Source organism: Corvus cornix, chromosome 2, assembly GCF_000738735.6.
Source record: "Corvus cornix cornix isolate S_Up_H32 chromosome 2, ASM73873v5, whole genome shotgun sequence".
Taxonomy (NCBI): Eukaryota; Metazoa; Chordata; class Aves; order Passeriformes; family Corvidae; genus Corvus; species Corvus cornix.
Window position 1 is genome coordinate 89,701,275 of NC_046333.1, and position 9,998 is coordinate 89,711,272.

The 9,998-nt window shown below is 35.8% G+C and overlaps 1 long non-coding RNA gene across 1 annotated transcript; it reads left to right on the forward strand.

Annotated features, from left to right (window-relative positions):
• Positions 1–338: 338 nt before the first annotated feature.
• LOC109143864 lies at positions 339–7,768 on the forward strand. The gene is made up of 2 exons (XR_002044245.1): positions 339–420; positions 6,968–7,768. It is a non-coding gene; the product is annotated as an uncharacterized LOC109143864 (long non-coding RNA).
• Positions 7,769–9,998: the final 2,230 nt, after the last annotated feature.

Genomic DNA, 9,998 nt, shown 5'->3' on the forward strand with positions numbered 1-9,998 from the left:
GAGCCGAGCCGCTCCGGCTGCCCACGGCAAGGCAGTGGGGGGGGTTCCACGGCTGGAACAGGTCCATGGCTCCAGGATGGCCGTGGCCCGGCCCGGCCTGGCCCAAGCAGGGCCTGGCTGGGCCCGCTGGCCCCCACACGGGGCCCGCAGCCACCTGTGCCAGCGCCGAAACGAGAGAGAGCTTGGGGGGGAGTTTGCCTATTCTTAAATGTGGATCACAGAGGCGGTCACAACTTTAAGTGGCTCAAAGAATTGTCCATATTCAAACTGGCCAGCTGATAGGTTCTATCAGTTCCCAGAGGAAACTGTAAGCACCCCTTTGCAAGAACATCACTTCTGGGACTATGCTTGCTAACCCATGACATGGGTAGACTGTAATCTGTCAAGAGGAGAGGCAGAAGGAATTTCATGCAGCTCCAGGTATGCAGTGTTTATCAGAAATAATTATAAATCATCTCACATTATCCTTATGATGCTTCATTTTTTTTATCCTCAGTTTCCTATGGGGAAATAAAAAACCCAAACCAGCCAAACCATGAAAACTCATTTACTCTACAAACAATAACTATTTTGAAGCAGCTGCCAAACTCATGCAATATATCTTAAAGGGAAGTTAATTATCTGTATGAAGATATAGAAATCCTGACAGAGCATCATTCCTAGTGCCACTATAAAGAACAAAAAAGGTACAATGTAGGATGGTATGCTACTCTGTAGGATTTAAATAACATGTGTTTGGGATGAATATAATACTCATCAAACATGAAGCAATGAAGGTGTTAAGCAGATCATATCATGACTTCTGAAGGAAAAACTTCCTTATTTGCTTTTTTTAAAAAATAAATAAAGAAAAAATAACATTTCATGCATCTTTAACTCATGCAAACCCTTTCTCCAGTAAAAACAAGGCTATTCTATGCAAAATATATCTTTACACTTAAAGTTGGAATGTCTTAAATGTAAAATTTGCCATTTGTAGTAGCATCTTATAATAACAGAATCATGCCCACTCTAACAGATTTTCAAATATATTCATTTTAATTTTTATATTTTACTTTACTTATTCACTTGCATCCCTGAATCATATGCTGTGGGATTAACATAACATGGAATTTAAGTGAGAAATCTCAGTTATCTTAAAAAATGTATGTTATTTTTATTAAATGTGTTCTATTTTTATTTAAAAAATTAATTATTTTTATAAAAATATTTCTTATAAAGTTGTATTCATTTGAAGTGGTATTCATTTAAATCTGTAGTCACAGACTTCTCTAATTATGTTGGCTTTTCCTTGGAAGATGTGTGATGAAGACTGACAAAAATGGTTAAATTTCCCACTTCCAAAAGGCATTAGCAGTGTCACAAGCTGTGTAGAGCTGAAGTGAAGTGGAATTTTCAAAGGCTACTTGATGCAGGGAAGTGGGAAGGCATTCTGCCAGCTGCTGTGAAAAAAACACAGTTGCTAGGACTGGGGAATGTCTCTTTCCTGTTAGCAGTTTCCTCTACAAGCGTGCAGAGAAAGAGATACCTTTTCTCCCTTGAAGGCTTTCCTGGGTAATTTTCATTACTCAAGTAATCTACTCATTCTTTCCATCTTTTCTAACTCTTCGTCCAGCTAAAAATATTGTCGTCATTAAAGGCAAAAGTGTTTGTCATCAGAACTAGGTGGTTTCTCTTGCATAAGGCCTATTTTCTATGGTCATTACCCCAATGATGATTTGGATTATGAGGTTACACTGTGGGGTGTTGTTTACATAAAAGTATTGGACTTTCATGGTATTTGAATGTAATTCATCAGGCAAATTATCTTTTTACATGAATCCCTGTGCACTGTCTTAATTTGCTCCAGGTGAAAAATAGGTCTTATTTTTCTTAAAAATCTTACAACAGAGCATATTAACCAAAATAAATTTGAAAACCAAATGTCAGTAAGAGTTTTCTTTAGATACAGGTCCCAGGCCACACTCATCACTCAATGTCCCTTGAATTATCCTCCAGTTTTCCGTGATTTAAATAATGCACTCCCAGTGTCCACTTTCCTATATATGCTTCAGTTTGTAGGCAGTCAACATCATCTTGTGTCCACATCCCAGCTCTTCACAGACATCTTGTTTTCTCTAGCTTCTGTCCTAATGCTGGAAACTTCTGCTCTTCCGTTGCTTGCCTACTTGTTCAAATCACTTTTCCGGGGTTTTGGACATTTTTTCTTGTTTTTCTCCTTTTTAATTTTTTTTTTTTTAATAAACTCTTGCATAATTTTTGGGGTCATGCTGACTTATAGTAGGGGTAGAAAACAGAATATAATTGTTCAGACATGCCTCTCCCTGTTGTGAAGCAGCAGAGGACCACAAGCCAACCATATGTCTTTGAATGGGTTTTGTAGCAGCATGATTCCAACCAAATATACTGTAACTTACCAGCAAAAAGTCTTAGACCCTTCCCCAGTGTCACTTAATCACTTGGTGCAGTCATAGACTTCTTTCAGCTCTTCAAGGATGAAGAAGTTTACCTCTGTTGATACACACAGAGATTGCTTACTTGGGTGCAGAAATGACCATGCAGTTGTGAGCTGGAGACTGGATGACTCCCCTCCCCCGCTTACTCCTCTTTCACCAATCCATAGAATTACAGGTGGAAACTGCTTTTTTCTTGACAGGATGGGTCTGTTTCTGAGTCAGTATTCTCAAGAGCTGATCTGTAAGGAAGAATTACAGCAGCCCAAGAAGAGCAGGCAGACCACAGCAAAGGATAGAAAACAGAGCTGACTTCTAGGCTGGTGCCAGACATGCCTCGTCTCCTTTCCATTCCCAGGTTTTTACATTTGCTGATAGGCTATGCAAATGTTCCACAATATTGCATCTCAAGCTGTTACAGGTACAAACTATCTAGATATTTAGATACTATGGTATCTAATAGGATGCTATCAATCTTTTATAGTAAGGGAATACATAAATTATAAACAAATATGTCCTTTGGTCTAGTGGAACAGCATAATGATCAAAGACACACAATAGAAATGTATTTGCTTCTACACTAAGCTTTATTCCCTCAGTGCTCAGTCTGTAGTGATGGACAGGCAGTGAGCTGTCAGTTTTTGTTCTGTCTGTCACACTACACTTACCTCCTGTTGTTTTAAGTAATCAATATGGGGGCTGAAATCACCTACCACTACCTCTGCTACCTACTATTTTGTCCACTCATAAATTATGAATCCCTGCACAACGTCAAGTCTACAATTTCGATTGCATTTGCTAATCATTGATCAATAATTCAAAAGCCTCTTCTTCTTCAAGGGTCCCTAGTTTCCTGGAACATATGGCATAAGGCTGACAGTGTTCACAAAACTATTCTTTTATTATAAAAAAGGAACCAGGGAAAACAAGTTGTTGGAAGTTCTTTCTTCCTTTCTTCCTTTCTTCCTTTCTTCCTTTCTTTCTTTTTCTCTTTCTCATCTTTTTCTTTTTTTCCTGGGGGACAAAATTTATATTTTTTTTTATTATTATTATTTTCTCATCTTTCTACAGTGACTGCACAAGAACTTGAGTGCAGTATCTTCCAGGAGTATTTTCAGCTTCATACCTTGAGAAGATGTACCATTTATCAGCCAATCTGGCTAGTTTGGTTTTACAATGATAATGATTGCTATGCTTATTTTTACTGGGACTGGACTGTATTTCCCTTTTCCAGATGGAAAATATTTCATATTTATGTTATGGTGTTTATTCACTATAAAAGAACATGAAAATGAGATAAAAAATAATATTTATTGTGTGTTCCTGTAAATGCATAACCATGAACACAGTGAGGAATAGAGTCTTTACAAGTGAATCTGAAGTCCTTATCCATTACAAGAAAGTCACAGAATGCCTGCTGCAGTATTTCCTTCTCTAAGGTTGTTTTATTAGCTATTTTACTGCTAGAGTAGGACCATGAATAATAAATATCATCATACAGAACAATTCTGATTACTTCTCCATGGAAACCTTTTAAATGGCAAGATCATGAAATTCACTTCATGAATTATCTCTGTGTTTCAAAGTAGAGAAGCTCAGGCATGATAGTGTATTTGATTATTTTCATGACTACCCTAAAAAAAGCCTCAAACTTTCTCAGTCCTTTGTCCTGTGAGCTTAATTTTAGAAGAGATAAAAAAAGGCTTATTTAGATTGTGTTGCATAAAAGCCTCCTTTAATAAAATAAACTTCTTTATTTCATTATATTTAATTGGTTAAGAATTTAAGTTAAAAAAAATAAATGAAACCGGTATGATATTTCACATGATTTTTTGAGTTTTATTGCATTTTCTATAATTATGTATTTATCTATACCTGTATTTCTTTTAGCCATATGTAACAATTAAGTAACTTTAAAAAAACAACCCAGGACTTGGGCATTTAAATACTTGTTTATAAAACTCATAATAAATTCAGTAACATAGTCATTATGTTTTTCTATGAGACCAGACACTGTATGTTTATCTTGAGATTAACTGATATAGCAGCCATAAGTATAGTTAATATCAGACTGACCACCAGTTTTATTTTGGTTGTATCAGATACTTATTGGACATTTAATGATAGTACCTTGCAAGGTGATGTACAAGAAACATAAATCACCAAAATATTGCACCTTTACTGCCTAGTAAAGCTCATATTAAAACAGAATTAACAGTAGTCCTTTCTGTTAAAAGAAAATAAAAACTCTACTTACTTCAAAGTTTAATCCTAATTTCAAAAGCTATAATCAGATTTTGAATCTAATATCCCCGATATCCTGTTTTTTTTTTTCCTTTTCTTTTGAAATGTGATTGAAATGTCCAAATTATAGTTCTTCACTGATTTTTCATGTACAAACAGGAGCAGAATAAGAATCAGTTTTATCTACAACTATTACGTATCATTCTCTGGATGACCAGAATTCACGTTGCATTGTCTTACCTGATTCATATCATTGAGCAAAGAAGTTAAAATCAAGGTGGCTTCTATAATACCATATATTTTGTTTCTGTGTCTGGTGTCTTTTTGACTGGCTGGGTAATATCAAGAAATAATTTCTACCCTACATTATATGCACATGTAGTTTTACCATGTATGGGCTCATGAGCTTACCAGTCAGAAGAACAGAGTGGAAGAGAAGAAGAATTATAATGAGGTGAAGCAGGTGCATAGAGTGAGATTTTTCCTACATCAATAACTTGGAAAGTTTCTCGGCTAGTTCAAATTATTGGAGTGGAAAAGAAGATTTAAGAGACATCATTATGATCACTCGGGACTTTTATGTATTTTTCCTTTTTTACATAAGGTTTTTTTTGTAATCATAATTCATTTTCGCGTGGCTTTCTTGTTAGAATTTTGGCCAAAAAACCCCAAAAACCTTTCCAAAGACAGAGCTCATGATTATATGCTTTGTGTAGAGTGCATAGATGGAACTACAATTCTATATTTCTACGGTATCTCTTTTCTTAGCAATGCTAAGACTTCCTGAAAGTCAAAATTACTTTAGATAATGGAGATTTTGAAATAATGCTGTTTTTAAGAATCTAGTAACATACAGAGTCTTATTTTTATCATTTTAAGTTAAGACTGGGATATTTTAGAAGAAATAAAATATTGGCATTTGTTTTAATAGTGAAACTAAATTATGTTGAAATCAAAATATTCCATAGAACCCCAAATCAAAAGATGTCAACAACATTTTGGCAAAGATGTTCCAAGCAGACTAAAATTATTTTCTGCAAACTGATAATTAATGACACTGAAGATATGAATCAAAGTTCAAATATATAAAATTTGAAATCTATAAATAGTTCTACTTTCAAGTGCAAACTTTAATCTTTGCAGCATTTTATTTCCTACAGGCCCTCTTTTTAGCAGTCATTCCTTTGCCAATTTGGATTAATCTTGCCAAACCAAGTTTTGTGCAATACACTTTTTGTATTTCTGGCAGCAACTTTCATCCTTTTCTAACATATTTCAGAGTCTGTGGTAATGGTGGTGGAAGGAGTCTGCCACAGAGCACAGCTGGAAGGTTGGCCAGCTTGTAGAAAATATCCTGCTTCTTGACAAAAATAAGTATAAAAACCTGTTCTTGTTCTGTCCTGTTTATTCCTTAACATGAGGAATAAGTTTTTTACACTGAGGGTGACTGAGCACTGGTGCAGGTTGCCCATAGAGGTTGTTGAGTCTCCATCCTTAGAGATATTCAAAATCTTCCTGGACATGGTCCTGGGCAACTGGCTGTAGGTGGGCCTGCTTGAGCAAGGAGGTTGGATCAGAGGGCTTCCAGAGGTCCCTTCCCACCTCAGCCATTCCACGATTCTAAATTTGTGCTCTTTCTCTCTCCTCAAAGATAAAAAAAATCATATTATTAGCACTATATATTAGAGCTGTTTCAGAACCAAATTTTTGACACTTTTTTTATAACAGCAAATATTTTTATGGAATCCAAATTTGTTCAGATCTGTGATCATAAATTCCAAAAGCTGCAACTGAATTTGTGACAGTAAGGGTATAATTTAGTAAAGTCATACTTTCTTAAATTATAAGGTGTCATTTCCCAGCACGATTGCAAGATGTTTCAGGTGAATAACACTTCTGATATAACTGGTGTCAGAGATCTTACTGATCATAGCAAGTGGGATAACTTCCCTATGCGAAATGAGCAGGATCTCACCTGGCAATCATTCTGATTTTTTCAGGCTCTTTCTTTTCCTTTTCTCTCATGGAGAAAACTGTTGTAACAGCCATCACATGAAAGTACAGACAGGAAAGCTAAGCATGAAATGCAAGTAGAAATTACATTACAGAAAAGAAGAGCCTCATGTACTAATTTAAGCCAGTGTTCAATTGATGGGAGCTAATGAACTACAAAAGCTCTGACATCTTTTGCAGCAGACAACTCAGTGTAAACTAATCAACATTAAGTCAATATAATCTAACCTTTCGTTGTTCATTGATCTTTTTTACAGGCTACACACTGCCTGGCTATGTGAATGGTTCAGAAATACATGTCATGAAGAGGACAAAGCGGTTACCACAAAGGAAGACTAAATTTAAATTGGCCAGCATGAAAAGAAAATTAAAATTATCTCCTGCGTATCTTCATTCTGCTTTTATAAAATGCCTATATTTTTCATCAATGCCTGGTAAAAAGAGCCTGAGCAGTTCATCCATGCCTGTCTGACTTTTATGCATTCCAGATGAACCTATGCAATGAAATCACTAAAAACTTGGTATGACCAAAGGCTGTTTCCTCTTAGAAGAAGATACAAGATTCACCAAGACTACAGGCTCACTACTTTCCTCATTAAATTTCAAAAGGGTTTATGAAAATTCGATTTTAATCTATGAATCTCTTGACTGTTTTGAAGCATCATTGGAGAGACCCAGCCTTTCCCACAGAAGCATGGCCTTTTCTCGTATATGTGGATATGAACGGAGGGATGTCACTAGACAGATAAAGATGTTGCACCTCTTTTAAAACCATTAATGTTTTTGCAAAAGAGAATAAAAGCCATGTTTCCTTCTAAGTGTGTTGTAGACAGGAAACTGAGGAGTTTTTGTTGTGGACATGGGAACTAGATATTTGACCTGGTGGTATGTATTTATTTTACTAATAGAGAAATTCCTTGGGCAATGAAATGATACCATGTCACCCAGACCCTAGATCAAATGTCTCTTTATGCATGTAGAAAGAAAAATAAAATATTGCTTTGAAATATAAAACAGCATATAGAACCATTAATAAAGATAATGTTTACTAAAATCCACACTTGAAAAGATTACTTTTCTACCTATATTTGGAAAAAAAATTAAAAATGTAGAAGTAACTTACTTGCAAAGATTTTCTATTGTGTTCTGTGCTACACCTTTCTCCTCTCACATTTGTTCTTTCTGTTTGGAAATTTCAAAGGAACCTAAAGGTGCTGGAGACCTGACCTAAGTGGAACTTGATAAAATATATCCTTATGATTATTCTCAGCTCTCAGCAAGGAGATTCTTGAAACCAAAACTTTCCAAGACGCATCTTGATCATTTTGCTCACATGTTGCCTCAATGCAGCTAATAGGACAGCTTGTCTACCTGTCATATGCCAAGCAAGTCTTTGTCTGCAGAGAAGAAATATTTCATATTTTTGTGCTAGAGAACACATAAAAATAATTTTAATTTCTCTTTGAAGAGGTAATTTACTAGCCTTATTACATAAACAATAGATTTCTGTGTATTCCAGCTTTTGAGTGTCTTTTTTTTTACTAGGACATTCACAATACCTTTTAAGTCTCTTCAGGATCAACCAAATTATGTTAGAATTTAGTTTTAAAACTTAATTTTTATCTCAGAATCTGAAATAGTATCTCTGTTTCCTATGACAAAATTAGGAGGGGATCACTGAGGAGGAGTGGAGTCACATTAAGGAAATCTCCCAAATGTCTACATCAGACAATTTTATTGAGTCATGAAACTACTAGAGCGCAAGGAGAAAAAGACATGGTGTAACTTCAGTCACAGCTTTTTAGTTTATTCAAATGAAGGACCCTCAAATGGTTTAGTTAGGAATTAAGTTAATTGGGTTTGGTGTAAGGTTGGTCTACTTCCTGCTGGAAAGTTTCCCGTATTTCCTCAGTATAAGTAGCGGCTGGACTCCCATGTCACCCTGTTAGCCCAGACTTTAATTAGTTCTGGCATTCGCCTCATAATGATAAATGCTGAGATGATGAATGGAAATGCAAATGAGTGTGAAGTGGCTCAGCCATCAGTGCTGAATATCATTAATACCTTCCTACTGTTAAATCGATCAATGTCATCCCAGGATCCCTCTGTTCAGCGGGTGCAGATGGCTGTCCGCCAGAATGCCTTCCATTATATTGGCAGTGAAAACTTTGCGGGTTTTTCCTCCCCATATGCTTTTATTCATCTTTTGCTGAATATTTGTTTGGCAACTAGAACTCTAATATATTTCCAGCTGAGATGATAACTATTTAGGGTCAATAAGCGAGTGGCTAATTTAGAGCAAAATAAATACGAATATGGATCTCTTCTCACATCAGGAGACAAATATCAAGTGCATATTCAATAAATTGGAGAGCAGTAGTATTTTTCAGGGTGCAAAATTTCATGTTGTAGCAACAAAAAATAAAATAAAAAGATGAAAAGATGTTTATTCATTTATCGGTTGTGTTGCATTTTTGTATTTTACAAGTTTCTGTGTTTGTCAGCATGTCCACAGAAGTAAATTTTGTAAGAATCAAAGGGCTGGATGATCAACATGAAGTTTTAATAGCTAAAACTTTTTTTTTTTTGTGGGGTCTTTCCTCATAAGAAAACTTTCCAGTCTATGTAGATACAGATGTTTTTCAAGGAACTGTTTTGCACATCTAAACTTGGGACGTAATTCTGTTGGTTCCTTCAGGGATGCTTCTTTGCTTGCACCGAGGGACTATGGCAATTAGCCTTTGTGAATAACCTCTTCTCCATATAATTCACAACTTTCTAAAAAATTCAGAGAATAATGAGTCAAGAGTACTTTATTATTTTAGCTCAGGAGGGAGTGTATTTCATCCATAGAGTCCAAAGGATCACCTACTATCAAGGCATCAAGAGGTTACTGAGACTCTGAATACACCAATGTGTATCTGCCTGGAGTCTATTCTCTTGTAGATGATGTTTAGCCATACATGATAACAGCCAAAACATATCATTTTCACACTGTAATCTGTGTAATCAAGTCTCCAGTTGTCTATGAATCTGCTCATCTGTGGCTTTGGAAAGACTGAGGAAAAACATTTTGTGGAGTGTACACAATGTACACTACAGTGACTATGTGAAATGTGTACCAGTCCTTCCATCCCCTTTTCTTCTCAAAAATAACACAGTACATCATTCATTTCCCTTCATAAACCCTCTCATTTCATCCTCTCAGTAGGTTGGAAACTCTCCAGTGGATTGAGAAGTTACTGGAACTGGTCCAAACATAAATCACTCATTATCAGGTTCTATTCT